Below are 24,118 nucleotides of genomic sequence, written 5' to 3' on the forward strand. Positions count from 1 at the left end.
GCACGGCGACTTGCGGCGCGTTTGCCGCCGGCAGGCTGAGCTGGTGCGGGGCGAGGGCTGGGCGCCTCCGCGGCTGCAACTCGGGCAGGGGCTGCGGGGAAACTCCGCGCCGCTGCGCGCGGGGGCACTGGCGGCAGCCGCGGCCGCCGGAGCCTGTCCCCGCCGCCGTGCCTTTGCGGACGTGTGTGTGCATATAGATTTACGTGCGTGTGTGTGCGTGTATTCCCTCTCCCCCCCCCCCAAACCCACGCCGCCGCTGCGGTGAGCGGGGCCGCGGCCGCCACACCTGCGCGCACCTTGCTCGCCAGGCTCCCGCGGCAGCGCCGCCGGCCGCGGGTCTGGATCTCCGCCGGTGCCGGAGCCGGGCAGCGGCCGTGGCTGAGCTCTCCTCCTCCTTCCTCACCTGCTGCCAGGTGACTTGCCTTTCTCTCTATCTTTTCTGTTCTTTTTTTTTTCCCCCGCAAAGGTGGCACAAATCATTCGTAGCAGGAGAAGGGCAGCTTTCAGGGTGGGCTAACCCCCTCGTGCGCCTGTGCTTCTGCAGTGCTGTGCCCTGTTGTCTTCCTCCTCCTGCTCTGTTCAGCCCTCTCCCACTTTTCCCGATAACTTTCCCTGGCGTTCTTCCTCTTCCCCCCCTCTGCTCACTGCCACAACACGCTCGCTTACACGTCGGCACCGGCGCGCCCAGGGTGACCTGGGTGCGCAGCGGCCGACAGGTTTGTGGTCTTTTYTAGGGTGATCTAAGGGTGCTCCTGCCCGCTGTAACCTGTGTGGGGTTGTGAAAAAGCAGCGYGCTGTAGCTTCCATTAAACCCTAGCTTCAAGATAGTTAGTAGCAGGCATAGAAGAAGAATGGAACAAGTTTTGCCTCAAGTGTGTTGTTCCYGAATCAACCCTCTCACCCCAAAACCCTGCTTTGTGTTGGCTTGTGGCTTTTGAAAGCTCTGAGTCTTAGAGGTGCAGCAGGATGACCTKTAGTGCAGCCTGTTTTGTTTACATAAAGTGAAATATTGAAGATAAAAATACTACTTTTATGTTTTTTGCTGAAATATTAATGAAATGATGAATCTTGGGTTTCTTTGCAGCACAGAACGTCTTTTAATTGTGCCTCTCCTTCCTTTTGTCATCACAAATGTGGTTCTCCTCCCTTTCCTATTGACCATCCTTCTTCTCGTTTGTGATTGTGCAACGTCTATCTGTCAGCTACCAAGACTGCTTACATGGAAAAATATAAAAATGACCATTTTCGTAGTTAACAAGTGGAAATGCAGAATCAGCACTGTGTGACYAGTCTCCTTTCCATGGAATACCAGTGAAATGCTGCAAGCAGGGCCCTGTGAGAAGTGGTCCTCTGCTGAGGCGTGCTGGGAATGGTGTGGCTCTTTCCTCTTGGTGAGCAATGGGGACTGCAAGGGCTTCCAAGATGTAAGGAAGATGCAGCATAATATCTCATCCTGAGGTCTGTCATGTTAGATTTTTTTTTCTTTCTTTTAATGTTGATAAAAAAAAAAAAAAACTCAGTGTTTCAGTTAAACGTAGTTGCCACTGTTCTGGAGCAGTTGCCAGACTCTCTCAGGTCACGATGAGTATAGCATTATTAGCATACTTGTTTCTTGTAATGACATAGCRTGCTCAAAGCTTTACGCAAGCAAACTGCTTCTTGTTTTTACTCGTGGAGACTGTGGAAATATAGCTAGCTTTGGACAACACTAGTCACATAATCCGTAATGATTGTAGTTACACATTCTCATAATTCAGAATAAATATTTCTGATTGCATATAATTTTGAAAGTATCCAGAGAATCCCATGAGATTTAAGTGGAGAGAGCTAACGCCCCTTGAGTAAGAACACCCCATAATGGTTAGGTGTCAGGCTGTGTTTAATGATGATGAAAGGTCCAAGGTTCATCTAATTTAGATTGAAAAAATACAGAAGTTATGTGCTTCACCATAGAAGTCTTCTGTTTGGATGACAGCTTACTTCATGAAATACACTTAACTTTCATTCTGTCCCAGTCCAGCAGTAGATGGCAAATCACTTGTGTTAAGTATTGTGCTTTCCYCTGCTAGTGAAAGTTTATTAAAACCTAAGCATCCGAAGATGAATAATTGGTGCCCTAACGGTCAAAGTAGACTACATAAACGAGAACTTTTCAGCTACTGCAGTGGAATAGCAGAAGATTTGAAGTCCACATGATAAAGACTAACCTAATAAAGTGCTTGCTAACTTCAGTTTCTGTTCCTAGCACTTGCTTCTTGTATACGCCTTATCATAATCTTGTGTCCCCCTGTTTTATAGAAGAGTGAAGGACTGGTCAAAGATACGAGATTTCCTAGAAGAAGCAGCTTTTAGCCATGCCAGGCGGAAATATGGCAGCTCTGGATCTGTGATCCTTCCAAACTTTGGAGTGCACTAGAACCTTTTCTCTTTACTCTGCTTAGCTGGGTAGCCAGACAGAAAAGAAATGTAACAGCTAGGAAGTGTGTTGCTTACAGTACAAACAGTGTGCAGTACCCTATCTGGATATGTCGTTTGAGAGAGAATTTCAAAGTTGCTGTGTTTGTGTGTGTGTGTGTTCTCTGCAGGTAGATAGGTTTGGTTTTCATATTTCCTTTGACACCAAGATTTCTTCTTGCCTCTGAATTTATAGGCATCTAGTTCTGTGTCTGCTTTGTCCATAGGGATTTAGCGTTTTCATCTTTCTCATTCTGAGCTGGGTTCCCAAGGAAGCTAATCAGCAGCTTATGACTAGATTACTTTCAACTGTTTTTGAAGCACAGTGTTTGTTTTGTGGTGCAGGCATCAGGAGATGCCTGAAATACCCCTTGTGCTGAGGGTAAGGCAATACTTTCTCACTGCCCACTAAAACTGTAAGTCACTAAAAATACCATTGGTGGCTAAACTAACAGTGCAGTTATATATTCCTTTTTTTTTTTTTTTTTTTTGCACTGTAAGAGTTCAGTATGAGGCTGATGTGTTGATTTCATGTTAATTCTTTCATTTTTACAAGTATTAAATGCTGTGCATTACTAGAAATAATTTTGTTGAGGCCCAGAATTAGAGTTCCTGCTTTCACTGAGGGCAGTAACTGCTGTTATTTTATCTCAGCTCTGCAATCAGATTGATTCTTTTATCCAACACACTGATTTTCTCATAGTTTGGTACCTATATCGATTTAACCCTGACACTTAGAAATTTAATTTTCCTGCCTTGGATCTCAAGTTAGATGGTTACTGTCATTTGAATTTTATATCTTGGCAGGAACTTCAGCTTTTGCTATGGTCACGAGTCCCTACTAGGTTTCTCACTGTCGCATGCATACATGAGCTGAAGCACTTGGTCATTTAAAGTTTCCTCTACGTCAGTGAGATTACTTGGGGTGCCTGTGGCTAAGTATTTGTCCGACTGTTTGCAAAGTAAAGCTCTTGACTTGCTGTAGCTGGAAGATTAGRAAAGATTTCTTTTATGGTCCCTGATATTTTAGAGATTCTGTGCATTTTCCCCTGTTCCTTTGCAAGGTTAGTCACAGTTCTCTTGGAAAGACTGGGATGGTGGGGATGAAGCAACCTTCACATCTGCGCTGTGGGTTTTATTTTGTTTTTGTAATAGTATGTTGTGGCATCTGGGGGGTCAAAAATTAGTCAGTTAAAAATGCAAACGTTGTTAGCGTTAGTTTTTGAGGGTCTGTTTTTATTGGGTGGTGCCCATGAGCCCACAATCAGTAATCACTAATCATGTGCCTTTGATGTTATTTGATAATTAATCTAATTTTTTTAGTAAAAGTTTAAAATATTAGCCAACTAAGGGCCTTGAGTGCTGTCAGTTGAWCACTTTAAGCCCTTCCCCTGCTCCCCCTCCCCATGCCACTATCTGTGTAATTAAAGTTACTCATGCTGTGAATCTCTACAGGATTGAGATCTAAAGTGGAAATAGCGTATTACAAATTGCTTTGTTTGCATTTATTACCTCCGCTGTTTTCTGAATAAACTCCAGAAACCTTATGTGTTCCAAATAGACAGAGTTAGCAGATGTCTGTAGCTGCAAAGGTGCCTGGTTAGTATTTTAAGGTGAGTATTAGTATTTTAAGATTTGTACATCTCACCTTAAGTCATCCATTTCTATGGGGTTTTATGTTATGTAGCTTTCTGATATTTAACAGGCGTCTTCATCACTAATGCTATGAAAGGGAATTGTAGTTGCATTTGTTCTTAGAGCTTCACTCAGGTTAACTTTTTGACCAACTAGGGAAATTGCTGTGTTACCTAATAAAGCTTGGGTTGTGAAATGCTGAACCTGTTTTCTTGAGGTACAGGGAAACCTTTGAGTATTTCAACAGACTATTCAGGGAAAAAAAAAAACACATTTTTAACAATGAGATCTGTTGAGTGAGAGTGGGTGTTACAGATGTTAAAGAGTTTGTCGCTACAGTGGAAAAAGGTGGCTCTTCTAAATGGAGATGGAAACTCAGTAACTTAAAGTAGGCTTTGTGCAGATAACTTTATTTATTTATTTATTTTTCCAAGGCTTTCGTTTTAGTGTRCTGGTTTTACGTAAGACAGAATTTATCTTTTAAAAATCCAAAGTGATAGCATTCATGGATTTTAGGCTAGCACTGCAGGAAAGCAAATGTATTACTTTTTTGAGCATTCTGTGAGTGTAAAGGAGCTGCATGCAGCTGACTTAATTGTGAAGGTTGTGTGGTTGGTTCCCTGTTGGGCAGGAGAGAGAGAGAGAGAAAAAAAWTTTTTCCTCTAGCTCCCAAATGCTTCGGACTTAACCTGCTGTATGGGTATCACTGTGAGCCTTAATGTCTGTAGCTCAGGAATGTTTTAATAGGAAAATAAAGGGATGACTCATGGGGATTTGTGAGTATTACTTTCTCATTTCTGCTCCTGCAAGTAAAAGCATTTTTGAAGATTTGAGCAAGTAGAAAAGCAGGCCCGATGCTTGCTGCTACTCCCATCAGTGTGCCCTTCGCCTCTCCTTGGCCTTCTAGGAGCTGGCTCAAGTGCAAGGAGAGGCTCCAGGTCAGATGTCAGCAGTATCTTTTCATTGTTTGTTAATACAGGTCCAGAGCCATTAGGAAAATGAAACAGTATTTAATGTACCTCCCAATTTGGCTGTGTAAAAGCTGTTCTAAAAACATGAGAAGTAAGTGAGATCAAAGAAGTTCACTTGCTCTTTAATATTTACAGATATGTGGTGGGATCTAAGCTTGTCCTAGTCTCATCAATGTTTTCACTTCAGGTAAAATTTGACGTTGCTGTGATTTGTTTCTGTGGTGCTCCTAGTGGTTTGTTGTCTTCTGCCTGAAACATCTGAACCCCTGCTAAGAAGTAGTCTTGGTCATTCAGGGGTGGATGAGAGGGCTTAATGTTGGTTCAAACCTCCAAATGCTCTTCTCGCTAACATTCAAAACCCTTTTCTTACTTCTGATGTACCCTTTCTTCTTCCAGCGTGGCTTCTCTTTCAGCTTCCTTCCGCAGTGTCTCTGAGGTGTCATCTTCTCTATTTCCTGAGTCAAAAATCTCTTGATTTCCAGTGCAATGTCTCTAAAATATAATTTGATCTTGAAGAAAGCATTCTTTTTGTCTGCAGTGCTTTCACCTAATCCATAAGCAATTTCACATTTAGTGTTTCAAAGTGGTATCTGATTCGTACAGGTATTCAAGAAAAGGTCAGTGCCTTCAGGAATTCCATTGTACATCATAAAAATATTTCTGAGGGTACATAGTTCTGTTACACATAACATATGAATGTGAGACCTTTGTACAAAGAGTTGAGACATTCTTCTCTCCTGTTTAGCTCTTGGGGGTAACTCAGAGTACAAATGACAACAATAAACTGAGTCGTTGCTATGAAATTGAGTTACATCGTGAGTTTATGATACCGAATTGTAGTAAAATACAGATCAATTATCTTCCATGCCATTTTAAAAATGGAAAAGTCAGCCATTTATAGAAATGCATCTAACTTACAGCTTTGCATGACATGTCTTAGGAAGCTACTAGGTGCATTGTATTGCCTTCAGTTGGAGATATAAATACATCTATATTTTGTATTCAGAATTTGGTGGCTGATAGTATATTTAAATGCACATTTTTTTTTCTTCCCCCTTTATTTCAATGTCATTGCAGGCTTGCTCTTCTCGAAGTGGAATTTCTTACTCTCTGCTCAACTTCTATCATTATTTATTGCTTGACAATCCTTCCCATGCTCTCACAACCTTAGTGTAATGTTTCATCTCTTCTGTTTCCTTCTCTTCCTGTATTTAGGGATAAAGAATTGTCTTGGGGTTAGGGCAGAGGGCTGGGAGGTAGGAGGGTGGAGTCTGTTCCTACTTTAGCTACAAACTTCTTTATGGTTAATAAATCAGTGTTAACTGGTAATTAGCCTCTTCGTACCCTCTCGCAGGGGGCAGGACAGAGTGAGGGATCTGCACCTTGTACCTTGTGTCCTTGRTGTAAATAGTCACTGTGTTGATGAGTGTAGTCTCACTGCTGAGGACCAATCATAGCTGCTTTCTCACAGCCATGGGTTTCTTTTTCATGATTGCCAGTATGTGCTCTCATTGCTGCTTCAGTACTAGAGCATGGACACGTTTTGAGCCTTGCCTTCAGCTTTGGGCACTGTTCTCCCTGCTCTGTGGGCCCTGGTTCATTCTTACAGTGTTTTCCTTTCTTTGCTAGCTCAAGCCATGGTTGTGTGTGCTCTTCCATATTCTGCTCCGTCCTGCTCTTGAGTCTTGCTATAGCTATGTTCCCACTTTAATCTCCTATTTCTCCCTGTTYTTTCTTTCTTTATCTCCTAAGTTTTTCCAGCCCTTTTTGTTTTACTTTGCTCTTTGGTACTCAGGAGAGCTCTACCTCCTAGCCTTGCGAAATTCACTTCCCACCAGTTCTTCCAGGAAAGCTTTTCCCTTCTCACAAGCTGACTTCCTTCTCTTGCCCATTTGTGTCCTCARCCTTTATTCCAGCGTCTTCTGAAATGTAGCTCCATTGATTTCAATGGGATAGTCTGTATGTGAAATTAAATGGGTATTCAAGTCTTTGTAGGAATATGGCTTTARACAGTAATATCTTCTCTCAAGATTTAGCACTGTGTGTTTTGTCTAGGTAATAATTTAAGCTGGCTTCAAGCTGTTACGGAGCTCAAGACCTGAACAGGAGGTGTTAGTGTGTCTGTTTAGTTTTTTTCTTGTATGTGAAAGAAGTCTGATTCACACAAATCTGTTCAATCAATGACTTTTACTGAATGAGAAAGTAAGATGTAACTGTCTTTAATAAGCAGTGGTATTTGTAGTTTTTATTTCTATTTAGAATTTGCTGTGTTTTTCTCACTTTTTGTATTAAAGCTACATATTGACATTGAAGAAAATTATGTGTTCATATGTTTCTTAAATACTGAGAGTGCAGAATATAGCCGTGGAAGTATGTTGCTTTGGAGGCCTGGTCTTGATGGTGACTGACTGATGTTGCGGTCTAGTCCAGGTTAGCCGTGATTTGGCTCTTTTGGAGGTGGCTGGACCTCAGAGTGGAGGATTTGGCAGAGGAGGTGGTGGCACTCATCTGCCTTGTCCAGTGCGTTGTGTTCCACAGTGGTAGCTTAGAGCAGCTGGCAGAGGTGAACTGTGTCTTCCCAGGGAAAGTGTGTGTTTACTTTTTTGGAGGAGGCTGATGCACAGAGCATGAGAGTTTGTCCCATCAGATTCTCTGAGTATTTTAAGCTGTGCTTTTGGTAAGTCTGAAAGCTCTTACTGTCCAAAGAAACATCCATTTCCCTTTTAATCATCTCAAGATCGTGATTTCAGAGACAGCTGTTTTGTCTCTTTGCCTCAGTTTTTCCTATTTATAAAACTATCTGCCTCTCAGGAGTTCTTGGAGGCCTAATTAGCGAATGTTTATACAGCCTTTTGAAGATGCAAAGCCCCATATAAATGTTAAGTATTATTATTATTACCACCAGCTGCTTCCTTGTAATTGCAGTAATAAAAGTTTCGGTGCTAATGGTTGCGTTATCCGTGTTCTAGTTATATGGGCTGGTTTGGGCGGTTGTTGGGGTGGGGAGAGCCCTTCCACGGCCCTCGTCTCGCGCAGGAAACGAGCCGCTGGGAGCACTTGCTGAGGTTGCCCACCCTGAAGGTGGCCTGGGGGCTGCCACTCTGCACGTTCCCTTTTTCAGTCAAACTTGCGTTCCAGAACACACACTATAYAYAYRYWYACACACAYAYAYATATATATATWTWTTTTTTTTCATGACRTTTYGCAAGCTTTCTCYGTGGCCTGACCTCATCTGTGGGTGCTGCATCTAGGGCCGCTGTCACAGCGGAGCCGGCTCAGCGATGGGGAGGTTGAGGACGATGGGGAAACCGGCGGCGTAGCCCGCGAGGCCCAAGGTGTGGGAGAGCCGAGGTGAGGGGAGCCGTGCTCGCAGCTGCGGGATCTTCGGGAAAGGCTCTTAAAAAGTGGTTAAGCTCCACTACTGGGGAAGAATAAAGCCCCTTCTTGAGTACAACGGTGTTTACAAGTCGCAGCGCGAGCTGGGGGTGGTCCCTGCTCCACGGCGTCCATGCTGATCAGAAACGAGCCAGCAGCGGTTGCATTCAGAGTGTTTGTACGTAAAAGAAGGATTTTTGGTTATCTTTTGGAGGTGATTGATAATTGGTTGTGTAGGGAAAGAGACATGTTATAAATCACAATTAGTCTTTAGGTGTGTTTTTTTTTTTTTTTTTTTTTTTTAGGTCTACTTTTGTAAAACATCCATGACTTAATGCTGGGCTATTTTTATTAATGTTCTTGTGCTTATCTCACATAACCAGCTTGTTAAAAGAGGATATGAACATGTTTTAAGCCTCTGACTTATAAATTGTGAGAAAGAGAAAAGAAGATTGATTCCAAAAGGCTTAAAGGTAGATTCGTTTTTCCTTTAGCCATTAAAATGAGGGAGGGAGAAATTAAACTGAAGTACTGGTGGGCCGATCAGTTCTGGTCAGGTACTCTCTAAATCGTTAGATTGAGCTCTAGTGCACAATGTAATTGTAAAACTCTGACCTAAAAGGATATAAATATAGGGGAATTCTTTCTTGGTGAATTGATGATTACATCTTCAAGTCGTTTCTGCCTGAAGTAATAAGGGTAAGAAAAGATGAAATAATAACGGGGCAACACTGAGGGGGAGCAGTTATTTTACACTGATATTCTGAGGGTCTGAGGAGGTTACTCGGTCATGTTATAAGAAGAATATTAATGGTTTTGGTGTGTTGGATGGGACTTGAAAATAATTGTTCTTTGAAGAAAACTCGTCTGTTCTTTTTCTTCTAAACACTGCAGATAAGATGGAGAAGTTTGGAAGAACAGAACACATTCTCCGAGTTCTTCCTGCATTCTGTATTACTCACTATGAGATCTTGAGGTTAATGTTGTTGTTGGATGTTGCTTGTGTTTTCTCAGCGTGTTCTTGCTTGCCAAGTCGAGTCATCAGACTGCCTATAGCAAGTGATCAATTACTAACCCTGTCTTAATATCTAATACAACATAACACCGCTTACTTAAGTTGCTAGGGATGTTTCCTAGTAGCATTTGGATCAGCTCTAATGATGCGTTGTTGAAAGACTCGAATGAATAATTGATCATTTAATATGCMGGAGAGAGGGTATGGATCTGGATCATGGGCAGCATGGTGTCRTAGTGGCTGCGCTAAAAGGACCTCAGAAACAGAAATGATGCAAGCCAGGGAATTGGTTCAGTGCTTTATGGTTACGTGTAATCAAATTTTCCGGCAACTTTGGACATCATTAAACAGCAAGAAGAAAAGGCAGCTGCCTATTTATTTATGTATTTAAGGAAATCCTATTTTGAAAACAACCTTAAAGTGCACAACTTTGAAATCCTTATAGCTAGAAACAGGAGCAGCTTAAACCTATAGAGGAGGCAGCGTAACCCTCTGGCCCACAGGGAGTTGTCCCGGATGCTGRGTGGTAGATTCAGAGAATTTTGAAATGGAACTTAACTTTAAATACTCAAAATATTTTCAGTAGCAAAGTGGAAGAATTAATACTGTTGCGATGATGCTTTTTTTTCTTTCTACTGTGTGAAATTGGTGGTGCCTAATTTTGAATAAAAATTTTAAGAAAAATTTTGAGGTCTGTAGAAGAGAACAACTATTTTATACTCCTTGCATATAGCAGTACAGCAATTTGATAGGGCTTTTTTTCTGTTATCACAGACTGTAAGAAAGAAGTATAATAGCTATCTTTTGAAGTACAGAAGATCTGCCTGAGGGGTCATCATTTTGAAGTATAATATGAAATGCTGTTTTAATAAGGTTTTCTCCTTGCACATTTTAAGTGCAAGGAAATGTGTATGTCAAAACCTGGCTAATCCTTCATTTGCACAAAGTATTTGGCTCTTTCCCTAACTGTCCAGGAGTTAATGGAGTGCTTCAGTGAGATCCTGCATTGCTGGACTGTAGTTATTTTGGTAAGAGATTCCACACTGTGTTTGGTGCTTCATGAATTACCATCATAAAATAAAACGAAATTGCCGTTGTCAGAACGTGCGAGCAAAGTGATCCGATTCCTATTGTTTGTGTGCGCACTCGCTTTCAAAATTAAGCGATTTCCCTTGGACTTCCAAGTCATTCGTACAAACTGGTGAGGTTTGCCGGGTTGCGTTGTGTTGTATGCGCTTGTGTCAGGATAGTTGACGGTGTAGCTGGCAAGAAGCGACGGTACGCGTGAGATGACAGCGTTTCTTYCCTGTGCTCCCTCCTCTGGCCTTGTTACAGTTGGAGCGAAAAGGTGGCTCGGCTGCCTCCTGCGCCCAGCTTGGACATGGTGTCCACACCACAGGCGTGTCCTCGGGCTCCGTCCTTTCCTAGACTCCGGCACCCGGCGAACGCAGACCATATAAACGACAGCGTATATATAATTTCCTTTTCAGGCAGGTAGACTCAGTGGGATAAGATTTTGGTTTTGCAATAGGGCTCCCCTTTGGCTTGTTATAAACATTTGCATTGTGGTAACTCCTCTAGATCTTAGTGACTGGAGGATTTTTTTTGTGCTAGGCACGCAGTTTCATGAGAGTTTTATTTTTTAAACACAGTGTCTATTTTTAAGTCTGATGATCTGTAAAAGGTGTTCTAATGCCACAAGAGATCATTACGTCATCTAGTTTGGCCTCCAGGATATATGAAGGACAAGAGTTTCTGCCCTTCACTTTCTGGTAGAAAAGTGTAAAACAAGGTAAGCATGGTTCAGAGGCACCCTTTTTTCTCGTCCTTCCTCTCTGTCCACAGTAGACGTAATAATTTAAACTGTCTTCCTCAAGCAAAARATAGCATTTTTATACTAAATATGCTGGTGAACTTTTAGTGGTTCCACATTTGAATTGCAGGAATGTCAGATGGTGGTCCTCCCCTCTAAATATTGTTGTTTGTATTTATACTTTATTCAATATGTAACAGATACRTGGCACAGATTTCCTCTTCTGCATRTAGACCTTTCCCCAAGACTGCATAGGCTAAAAGCAGATGATAAGAGAAGTCCTACGATCTGTTCTTTCTCGCTATGCTTTGTTGTATAAAATCAGATCACACTTTGCATAAGAGAAGTATGTAGTGAGTCACATTTTTGGCTCACATGGCAGACTCTGAGATATTTGGTTGGAAAACAACCTGTAAGAGTTAAGGGCTACATTACCCTTCTGTGAGAAAAATCCACGGAAGTGTTTGAAGTTTCTGGATACCTTCAACCTTAGTACCTGTGAGAGGGTCAAGACCTTTTAGACCATGGAGATGGTGTAGTACAGCCACTCAGAAATCCAGGCACRTGCTCTGCTAGTACTCCCAGTAATAACAGCAGTACTGCTTTTTGCTCTACGGTCGTATCTTGTTCACAGCAAGAGTCACTGATTTTATTTTAATTTTACAATCTGTTTATTTTTACTTCATGCAGTTTTAGTCAACTGAATCCCCAAGGACTGTRTGAAAATGTGCCTGCCTGCACACAAATGGAGCAAACCCTGCTTGATTTTTAAAACCTTCTTTGCAGAGCTTTGGTGCAAGGACATCTTTATGCATTTTTCTTTATGCCGTAGTAATTTAACAGATGACCCTGCTCTTTATATGCTCACTGTATGTCTCCTGCATGGGACTCTTGCTTCCAGCGAAGAGGAGATGTTCTGAGGCAGTGTCATTGCCATAATTATTTCCAAATTACAGAGCTTGCTATATATTTCTCTGTGCTTCCCCTGTGATAGGCATGTGCCTTTAGGAATCAAATGACCTTAATAATGATGCAGATTTGGAGCYTGGGGTCACTTCTGTGGAACAGAAGCTCTTCTCATAGGCTTTGGGATGGTGATATTGTGCTCGCCAATTTGAAACCATATTTGACTAATATTCTTGGCCTAAATCTGTGCTCTTCTGTATGAACACATCTCCCCCTAAAGCTTTTACAGACACATTAAATAATTTCTCTGGAGAATAAATAAATTGCAGGGCTTTTGCCCTCTTGCATTTTCTCTTTTGTGTCTCTGAAAAATAAGTATATAAATTCTGCGCAGACAGGGTTTTCAATCTCTTTCCAGTTTTGCAACAACTGATTATTTTCATCTAGAGCTAGAGTCTTTCCTAGGAATAACAGCTGTGGTTATATACATATGTCTTCAGCAGTTAATATATTCCAGGCAGTGATATAATTCATGTAATGTGATTCTGACAGAGCATAGGTTCTGCTGTACAGTAATATTCAGATGTTCTACTGCTTAGGAGAACATATTCTCCCCTTTTTGGGGGTGCAGGGAACAGAAATCTTTGATTTCAAAACTGGCTTGCCAATAATTGCCTAAGACCTGCCTTATCCAGTTGGATGGCCAATTGAGTCTGGTTGGAAGTGATCACTGACAAAGCTTGGAAATGGTATTTTTGAAGCAGTTTTACTCAATGAAGGGGGACAGGGTTAGTTTGAGATTAAAATCTTGATCCTTTCAATACTCATTTCTTCCACTGTTGATAATGGGACAACTTGATTTTGCCTATTATTTAATTCTAAACACTTGTGAGATTAAAGCTCAAAATCTTGTGCTAAAAAAGGAAAACCAAAGAAAATTCTGATTTTTGCTTTATTAATAGAATCTTAGATCATATGGAAACAATTTGAAACTATTTATCTTTTTTTTCTTTTTTCTTTTTTTCTCTTTTTGTCCTCATCTTCGTGGGAGTAGTGGCTTGTGTTTGAAGTGCATGCTATTTTAAACAAGCATTCTGATTTCACAAACTCTGGGCAGTGTCAAACTCCAGACACAAAAACAAACAAACCAAGGAAAAAATAATCTCTGTCTGAGATGAGCATGAAAAAAAAATGCACCTAAAACTAATATATTGTCTTCTGTGCCTGTCTTTAATATTCGTTAGTATTTCTTTGCAGTCCTCGGGATACATATTACAATGAATTCTTAAAATGCTTGCCATCTTCTTCRGATTTTGGAGTACAGAAAGGTTGGAAGTGCTGTCCTCTGTTGCTGGTTCGTGTAGGTTGATGCTGATTGTACTGTGTTCAGCTGTGGTTTCAGATGAGAGGTGGGAATTCAGAAATGGATTTGGGCGCTTATTGACGAGTAACCTGTTCTYGGACACATACTGTAGCCTGGTGAAATACACGTGAGGATTAGCCGCTTTGTTTCGGGGCTCTTCATTTATAAATAGCTGCATGTAAAGCTGGTTATTCAGCATTTCTGAAGCTAATGAATGATATATGGCAGGTCATCTTCAAGGTTATTATTCAGTAATGTCCCAAACAGAATTAAGCAATTTTTGCTGTAAAATTGAGTTAAGCTCTTAACCATTACGGTTAGTCACAAAATTCCAGTTGCTTGCTGGGCCGAAGAATCAGCTGTCATGATTTCTGTACTGGTGGTGTGAGTGGAGTGGAGTGTATTAGCTGTGGTGTATGATGTGAGCAGAACAGACTAGTAGTTATATATTGGGAATCACTTAAGTGTTTTATCTATGTAAAAACTTCCGTCTGTGACTGCTGTGAGCTGGGAGAGATTTCAGGGTCTGTTATGGGGTCCTCTAACTTAGAGGTTTCCCTTGATTCTTTCTCTTTCTAGACTTTGTCCTTCAGTAAAAGCCAATAGTTAAATGGGAAGTTCATCACTAATTATGCTCTATATGTTTTTCATAGCATATGATTGGAGCAGAAGAAACCCTCTTTGTTTTGGTTTATTTTCAAGTATCTGGACTTTCTGCATTGGCTGAAGACCAGTAATGTTAGCTATCATACAGTGGACAACAAAATGACTCTCCCAGCAACCCTAGGAAGATAAATCCCCAGCAGTGATATCAGGTGGGGCTATGACCACGGTAGCCRTTCTGGAGTGGGGAAGCCAGTGCTGTCGCTGCTCCTGCTGCTGGGGGAACCAGAGCTTGTCGTTCTCGTCCCTCTTCTGAAAAGCCCTGGGATTCTTCTGTCATCTTGAGTTCAATCGGCCAAGCCTTGTGAAAACAATAAACTGACTTGCCTCYGGTAACATGATTTTATCTTGAATTAATCATAAGTTGTCTTTTCTTACAAAGACAAGTGCTTTTGTTTAACACTAAAATTGCTTTATCTTCTTGGAAGTTGTAACACTTTAGCTAACATGTTAAATTTACTTTTTTTCCCCTCTAATAATCCTTTTACTATCTGGCTCTTTGATCTGCTCTGGATTTTAATGGGGTAATTTAAGAACAGATCTGTATTTTGGCAATTTGACTGTGGTGCTTTCTGTGAAATCAGTTACTGTTTAGAGAATGACATCTGAGTCTGCCTATGTTTCTGCATGACTGGAGACTGTCACTACTCATTTGAACTTATTAGTGTTGGAAATGGATATACTGTTTCATCCAAAGCACTAGGATTCAAATTCAAATGTTSGTCCCAAGTGTAAAGGCAGTAGTGATTCTAGTCTTGAGAGTTTGCACAATTAGGAAATAAAGCTGTGTAGCATCTCAGAAGTGTTTGGTGCTTTGTCAACAAGTTGCTAAAAGAAGGTAGTGGCATTTTGGACAATTCAGGAAGATAATAGGTTTGAATAGAGAAGATTAATACAAGGAAGGATACGGTGCTTCCGCTGAGGATTGTTTCATGGAAGACATTAAGCCTTGTTTTCAAGAGGGGATATTCCCAATCAAGTTGGGAATACTCATGTTGGGGGAAGAAAACGGATCATTTGAGAAATTCAGATTTTTTGAGAGCGTAGCTGCAAAGCTCTTCCTGAAAATTGAGCCTCTGAAATGGCTCTTGATAGTCTGTGCATACACAGAATGATTCTTGAAAACGCAGACCTTGGGAACAAGGGCCGTGCGCCCCTGTACATCGTTAGAGCACTCAGACACGTGAGCACTGCTCTCACTCAGTGACTTTTCCCATCTAACAGGGCTCTGAGCCAGAACAGCAGAAAGGAACGAAAGGCGTCCGTGGCCCACTTGGATGGTAACTGGCCCTTAACGTAACAGTGTCGCTGTTCTTCTTGCCACGTTCTAGCATGCAAAACCTGATATTTTTCTTTGTTGGTTATTCTACCGCTCTATTATGTTTAAATATATTCCTTGAACAGAGCTTATTTTCCCTTATACCTTTCTGCCCACCCATGCCTAATGACAAGCCCGAAGCACTTCTGTAGTGGAAGTAATTTAATTGGCCAGTACACTCACCATTTGAGATCAGTAGTGGGTTAAAATGAACAGCTGGTGTTTCCCAAACTGGAAAACTCACCTGAAAAGGTATGACTTTAAACTGTCCTCTCAAGTTGTAGGCAAGTCTTGATCATGATGATGTCAGGTAACCCAAGCCAGATAGCAGCCCTGCAGCCTAGGGAGTTGCACTCCCTCTCCCAAATGTTTGCCTGCTCAGTTAACAAGTACRGTGTAAGTGATACCCTTATAAGATCAGTCTTGTTTTAACCTTTTTCTTCTTTGCTGAACTCAATGCAGCAATAATACAGTGATCTTGTTTGAAACTCATGGCTACTAGAGAATCCAAAGGTGACTTTCAAGGTGATGGTAAGAGTTAGGACAAACTAGATGTTACTGGTGGATTTTCTTGAGACTTCCACGCTATCTCTCAATATCCCATTTATTTCTCTGTAACAAACTTAAGAATTGGGAAAATCTGTCTTTGTGTGTAAATAAGTGTTCTTAAGGCAGATTTACAGTTCTGCTAACYTGTAATGCATCAGCTTGCAGGCTCTTTCTGCTCTTGACAGATGATAAGGATTGCAAAACTTCATTTTCCTCCCATTAAACTTCCTGAATTAAAAAAGACTGTTAAGATTCCTTTAAAAATAAATTTAAAATAAAATCAGAAAACTCTGAGTTAAAGTTTATAGGAGCATCAGCCTTTTTGCTCTGTTAACTGGAGAGATAACTGGATATACGTTTTTTTTTCCATTTATCCCAAAGAAGATTGAACTTTGCCAGCTTTTTTACAACTGCTACACTTAACAGTTGCGATTATATTTAAAGAAATAGTATAAAATTTCATCTATCAATAAAAAGAGGCTTCTGAAGAGTAATTAGAATCCCTTTGCATCAGATTTAGACAGTAAATAATATAAGAGTGAATCAGTTGAAAAATGTATGAGGAATTTCTAAAAGATACAGTATGAATAACCAAGCTGGACTTCTGCAGAAATGCTTATGAAGAAAGACATTTTTGTTGTAGCATGTGGTCTGCTGCTCGCTGACTTGCATGAGGATGCCACATCCAATAACAAAATTCATTTCTGTAACACAGTAGTTAGACTTTAGCTCAGATTAAGAGAAATATTCCCATATTAAAGCACTACTACCACTTACTTGGAAGAGATCTCTCATTTACTAAAGTCATGCTTCCTGTATGAAGTAGTGACCTGATCTTAAAGGAAGATCTTACCTGATCAACTTCTGAGTTTGTATTGCRTTAAGTATTACCCATTTTTACAACTCTTACACTAAATAGCGTTTGAAGAGGATGTGCTTTCCATCTAATGGATAAGTGTGTTGTGTCTAACTCTTAGTTCATGGGAACCATCCTGTTCTCCATGGTATTTTTTTCCCCAGCTCCTTGGGGTCTCACTTTTGAATATCTGTCATGCATAGGGTACCTCTTGGAAAAACAGTGTTTATCYGATCTTAAATAATTTTAGTTATTTTGTTTTGTTTTTCAGGCACTTGGAGTAGTGGTGTRTTTATACTTACGTTGTCCATTTTGTTTTGACAATTTTAGTAGTACAGAGCATCAGAAATCTGATTTGTCCTGATCTTTGAAAGCAAAGTTGCCATGGTAACTGGGCAGTATATCTCCCATTTGGGACTTGAGTTAGGTGCGCCTATTTCATTTAATTTTCTAGTTCTCTTGAAACGTAAGCAGCAGGTCTCTCAACTCCAATAAAACAATGTCTTCAGTGTTTTAAGAATCATGTTTCCTCATTGTGCCCACCTTTGCTGCAGCGCTTGTATGTCTGTCTTTGCTGATGTCCTTACTGAAGGATCCTGCTCTGGTGGATCCTGCTCTGATGTTTTCCAAGCTCAGAGGAGTGCAGTTGAGGAACTGGGCCATGCTCGTCTCCCTGTGCACAGCAGCTCAGCGAAGGTGGTGTCCTGAAAGCCAAGCATGGAGGGGGGACACCTGGCAGTTGGGAAGCAGGTGCTGGAGGAGGACGTTTTGCACTTCTGCRTTCCTGCCTCTGAAAGTCTCTGTGGGAACAGGGCAATCAGGACACCAAGGGKGAGCTCCTTTTTCTTTCCTCCCCCCCCCCCTTTCTTTTCCTTTTTGTGCCCTGCTGACCATGGCTTTTAACATTAGGATCTTGCCTGGCTCTTCCTTTTGCAGTAAATTGCTCCTGTTTCTTTCTGCACCAGCTGCACTTGCAGGAGCAGAGCCAGGCAGAACCACGGACGGCCGGTGAGCAGGGAAACAGAGCCGCAGCAAATTTCTGCTTTACCTGTTAATAACTCAGAGTGAGCTGGTTGCAGGAGAGGAAGGCACTTTCTCTTCCCTGTGCTTTAAAAACAAACAAAATCCCCTTGACTCCTGGCTGATCTCTAATGCCGTGCTGAGGCATCATGTCCTTTCGGAGCACCTGGCAGGTAGGGGCGTCCTTGTCAGCTAGTGTTTTGGAGTACAAAGTAGTTACAGCAATTCCTTCTCACCATCTCTTTCCTATAGAAGTAATAGGGGTAAGAGGAACACTACATATGCTTAAAGGAAAGCAGGAAACTGTGGCTGGGATAAACCGATAGGAACTACTTTGTAAGTRCTTTTACAATATTTAGTATGAATACTTCCCTCTTTCATTTTCATACTTTTTTTTGACAATAATATTATCTATATGAGGCTTCATTTCTCAGTTGAAGGCTTCTTCCATATGCAAGAATGTGATGRTACTCTCTTTCTTGTTCTGTGTAAAATGTTCTCGTATTTGGGGTGATGTTTTAACATTCATTTTGTGGTAGGGCAGTGGGCCAACCACGTTGGTGCCCCCAAGCACTCAACAGAGCAGAGCAGAGGCCAGATCACAGATTATGGGCTTAGTGCCTCTCTGAGTTTGCAGCTGTATTGAATTATTGTTTTTTTTTTCACAATGTAGCTTAGGGGTTTAGCACCATCTGTGAGCCATTTGCAGACAGCAGTGGGTCTCCCACTCCAGAGTGCATCTGGGTGAGTCTAAAGAGGAGCTGGGAGGGACATCTTGGTCGCTGCTTGGAGCTGCGCTTGGTATGCAATTCCTGGTGAGATGCACATGAACTAAGTGCCAATGCCAAATATTCTTTATAGGAATCTTTCTTACTGTAGTCAGTTCCTGCTGACTTTCTATGTTCAGTTTTTGCAGGGTATAATTATTTTTGCTAAATAGGTTGGGACATCTGTAATTATTCAATTCCAGCTGGTAGCTTCCTMTTGCCTACTTCTCATCATTGGTTTATTTGCAGCATTGAGTGATGGCTGTGGCACCCAAGGAGTAAGCAATAAATAGCAGACAGTACTTTCTTGAGCACGGACATCTTTTAAGGCTATTTGGGGCCCTGCTCATGGAGGGGGTTTCCATCATTTTGTGATAATGAAGAGAATTTTTGGAGAAGAAAATTCTATAGCTTCCATTTCCTCCCTACAGGCGCTCGCGCTCTCTCTCTCTCTCTCTCTCTCTTTTTTTTTTTTTTTTTTTTTTTTTTTTTTTTTTTTTAGTGAACAGCCTGAGTTTGCTTAGGGATACAAAGAAATTTAGGATGGTGACCTGAGGATTTATTTCGAGGTGTGGTTGCAAACCCATTTTGGTACCAGCTTGAAAGGCGTAAGTAATTTGTTTTGTCTCTGAAGAGGGAGGCAAACGAAGTGTTCCAAAACCCAGTGCTACTAGTCACTCTTCTGCCTTTGAGCTCCCCACCTCCTGGAGGTGGGGAGAATGGAGAAGTTGTGCATGTCCATAGTGGGTTTTTTTTTGTTTTGTTTTGAGTTCTTTTTTCTTTGCTGTTTTATTGTTCTTTGATGTTTGGGAGTGGGGTAATGTTTTACCCAGTTATAATCAGAAATCTGTTGTTGGTGCTTTGCATCTCAGCCCTGACATGAATGCAAATAACCCTTTAGTTAGGAAGAACAGATAGAGTTTATGCCCCAGGACACTGATTATGAATAACTGTGTAAGATGGTAGATATTTTCCTTCCCTCATGCAAATTTAGCTGGAAACATTTACCCAGCCCCCTTATTCTGCAGTCTTGCTTACTCAGAACATGATGGTGTGAAATACRGGTTTTGTAACTGCTTACAAGGGGGAGGAAAATATAAAAAATACCAGTACTTTAATATTAAGCTTTTATTGCTTTTTGCCCACAAACTAAGTGGAGAGCTCATGCATATGCTTCTGTAATCCACTGGATGTGCTGGAACTACTCAGCTGCAGACAACTTGGCCATGTTCTCCAGTGGTCTGAGAAGGTTGTGACAGAAGAAGGTGATTTTTGATCCCTATTTTTGTAAAGAGATTTGTAGTGAAAATAATACTTTATTAAACAATGCAATCACAAAGGGTTAGAACAGTATGCCACGATAAAGTTGTCTACATTTTAGGAGCTATCTAAGCATTGCTACATGCTGAAAACTCCTATTTTCTTGACTGGTCACTGAACTGTTATCTTTCACACTGTCAAGAAGAATCCACATATAACCTGAATTACATGTAATTGTCTTTCACTGGAACTTCTAAATGGGATTTGTAGGGTTGACAGGCTCTTTGAATCGGTACTGTGTGCTTGTAGGGCGAATAAAGTGTAAGTAGCTAGAAAAGCATGAGACTAAAAAATGTGCCATGTTTTTTAATGCCATGAATTGTTATGTCTCCGAGTAAGTCTTGTATGCAAAACATTTTTACTCCCCTCAGGAAGACAAGTGATTAAACATAATATTCTCATTTTTCTGTTGCATTATTTTTGCAAATAGACAGGTTAAAAAGTAAAAGATGCATATTAGCGATGCCCGTCGTATTTGGTTTTGCACTCTGTGTTCTAAAACCAGGCATTGTTTCTGGGCGTTTCATTTAAGTCTATAGCCTTTGGGGGATCAAGCTTCGTCACACTACTGCTATTCATTGTAGAAACAGAAAAAAGGTGCATATTAAAATTCCCAGCTGCATTTTGACAACACTGTGGTCAATTTTTCATTTTTTTCTTCGTCTCTTGTTCAGCAGCCATCCCACCATTGCCAATATTGTCGTAAAAAATTGACYAAGTGACTTAAATTCCTATTTCTGTAAATATAGCTTCCTCTTGCCTAGTTTTCCTGAGAGAATTTGTTCTAATATTTGCTCCACAGACTGTGGAGTATATTAATCTCACGACTTTCACAATGGTAAATCACTGGGACTTGTGAAGTCACTTGCCCAGCATCTTTACTAAGCACATATTTGCCTGGTTGTTTTATGCTGTGTTTTATGCTATGTGTGATAAAACTTAAAGATGTCACAGACAAATATTTGGGTATTTTACACTATAGATGGAATATGCCTTCTGGCAGAGGAACAGCTACCTTAATCTTGAATAAAAGATACGTATACAGATGGAGTGCTTTATCTTCATTCTGGCACTGCACTTGAAGTCAGCCTGCATCTACATTTGCTTCTTAAAATGAAAGATTTAGAACTTGGAAATCCTGGCCCGAGTATCATTTTCTGAAATAACTTAATAAATTGGCATGTAGCCTTGCCATCTCATGGTTGGTTGAGGTCCTGAGGCAATATTTAGCGCAATAGAATAAGCAGTGCTCCAGTTAACACAGTCATCTTTTATGCAGAAAGATGCGTTTATGGCTTTCAAGACAAAGAGTCTTTTCACTGTACGTTTAGCTATTATTCTGCTAATTCTTTGCAGAAAATTGGAGACTGCTGCATTTTTTGCTTTCTTTTGGGCAGGAAAAGAGGTTAGCATGTTCATGTTAAAGAGCCAAGAGTCTGAACCCCCAACACTTACCGTGATGATTAACTTTTTAAAAGATTTGAAAGTCTCAATGGAATTGCCTGAGTCCTTTAAACAAAGATCAAATTTCCAGCCTAATATATTAGTTATGTTTGTCCAATTCCTAGAGAGCCAGTAAATCAAATTAATCTTAATTAAATTTAATCCCATGGGGGGGAAAGGAAGCAGAAATCATAGAACTGTGGAGTTTAAAGCTAGGATGGATCATTAGATCTTTTTCTAGCAGATTRTTACTTTTTTCCTCTTAAAATTTAAATAGATTTTACATTTACAATTCTGTAAATAAGTTTACAGTTAACATAATCATTTTTTAGATTGGAGCTAGACTTTCAATAATTCACTGAATGCTGTTTATTTTTCTGAAAGAYCAGTAGGTTGAATGCTCATCGGATAGCCTGTTTTAGCATGTGAAAAATCAATTATTTTGATCAAATGGTGCTATTTACAACTTTAATAGTAATAATAATATTAAAAACAAAATTGCCATAATGTGTATTTTTATATGCTAGGAGAGGACAAAAATAAGAGGCAAAAATGATCAAGAAAATAGAGTAGCTGTTTATATGTTTTTTGATGTACTTTTCAGTTGATTTTAATCCTCCACTAGGAGCTCTTAAATTGGAAGCCATGCAGAATGCTATACTTCATCTTCTGCATACTTAATCTACTGAGGAAGTCCGTATTTTAATAAAACAGGTGTTAGTTTTTAATCTTTAGGTTTACTGCTTGTAAATCAAAACGGTTTTCCTCAGAAACATCTGATGAAGATGCACATGCACACTCTCACACACACACACTCACACTTTATTTTTTCTTGCTTGGCGCTTATATTWGTCTTGTGCTAAGAAGTCCTAGTACTCTGTCTTGGGACCAGACACCATGGAACAAAGTTGTCTTTGTCAAGCCRATATTGGGCTCTTGAACAATATCAAGGCATCCCTCTATTGCTGCTTCTGAAGGACCTATTGGTGTTTGGCCCTRTTGATGTCTCAGAGAAAAATTCATGTGCAAATAGACATCCACAGTACATTCCTTTGCATTAAATTAGATTTTAACGCTCTAGAGCTGTGAAAGACAGCATGAGCTTTTGGTCCTTTTTCTGAACACTTTGGTTTTACAGGCCATCATTTATTTCTTCATTTGGCCCTTGATTAAAACAGCTCATAGAAGATTTTGCATGGTGTGTGCTGGGTGTGCTCCACTGACAGAACTTATGTATTTCATCATTCTGTGTCCTGGATGCATAACCTGAAGTAACTGGTTCACGTTTCAGCTTTTTTGTGGTATGGTGCTATAGTGACAACAGTGTTTTGAGCCTCCTGTAAAATGAAACTGCTTCCTTTCAATCCATCCTTTTTTATTTTTTTTTCCATCCTGTCCTGTCATGTTGTGCCTCAACRTCCCTCCTTTTCATTTGAGCAGTCTTTATTTCTTCCTGGGTAGTGGAGGGATACTGTGGTCACACTGAGGATTTATTATTAAACTCTAATAACAGTGCACAAAGTGTTTTTAAGTTACAATCAACGCTGCTTGGACTACGTAAATAATGCAGTACCTTACCTGACATACTGCAGAGACTTCTCGAGTTTCTCACCTCCTTGACTGTCCTGCAAACAACTGATAAAGGTTGATTTCCAGTTAGACTGGTAAATATTGCTTTGCTCACTAGGCTTAAAAAGGGGGTCTCTTTCCTCTCCTTTGTGTTGTTTTTTTTTAATGTCTGAAAGAAATGAAACTTCCGAGGAGAAATTTTCCCCTTTTCTCTGCTTTGATGTCTTTTGCCTTGACAGAGGTTCAGAAGTTTGCTAAGCAACCGTTCGCYCTCTGCCTCTGGAAAGGCTTCTGAATAGGTTGCTGAGCACAATTCTGTGAATAAATTATGCAGTGGTTTATTAGGCACTTAATAGATTGCAGTGATACAGATGTTGTTAACATTTAATTAAAATTCACACATGCATTTTTTTTCTGTATTTAGAGGTAAGCCTGCAGATTTAGAAAGAATTTAAAATTTGGCACTTGCTAGCGTGGTCACAGCTTCACTCAGTTCAACTGAGCTGTTTTTTCCCCCTCCACAAACGGAAGATCTTGTTTCCATACTGCCAATCGGGCAGCTGCAGTTTGGGACAATGTATTGTCCTCTGCAGATCACAAGGATGTAGAATTGCCCTACTCCAGGTGGGTTATCCTACATACAGTGTTCCAGGTATATTATCCTCTACTCCAGGTATGTTATCCTAGAGTTGTCCTATCCATGATATAAGGCAAAACTTATGTGGAAGGGAAGCAGGACTGTGAGGAAGAGAAGAAGAAATKAAGAAGTTTCACTTAGGTGCTTCTTGGGTTTGAACTAAATCTGTCCTAAACACAGCAAACACTTACTGCTTTGGTTCTGATCCTCGTAGTATATGCAGGAGATGCATTTTGCGGTACCTGATATTGCCAGCCCTTCCATTACAACCTCCTTTTTCTAGTGTGGTATTTTGGCCCCAAGTTTATTGCTCCATGCAGAGTTTTTGTATAATGTCTTCTGACCTGCAGTGAACACAATTTTTAGCTGCATTTTTTTTTTTACCAGTTTGAGTGGGGTTTTTGGTTGCCTGTCTGATTTTATTTTATGGTTTTTGGATTTGGG

General features: G+C 40.5%; 1 protein-coding gene across 5 annotated transcripts in view; it reads left to right on the forward strand.

Moving 5' to 3' along the window:
- EPS8 (EGFR pathway substrate 8, signaling adaptor) overlaps positions 1-24,118 on the forward strand; it is a 139,168-nt gene that overhangs the window by 1,431 nt on the left and 113,619 nt on the right. The window lies entirely within an intron of this gene.

This window comes from Rhea americana, unplaced genomic scaffold, assembly GCF_003343005.1.
Source record: "Rhea americana isolate MKP2758 unplaced genomic scaffold, rheAme1 scaffold_9, whole genome shotgun sequence".
Taxonomy (NCBI): domain Eukaryota; kingdom Metazoa; phylum Chordata; class Aves; order Rheiformes; family Rheidae; genus Rhea; species Rhea americana.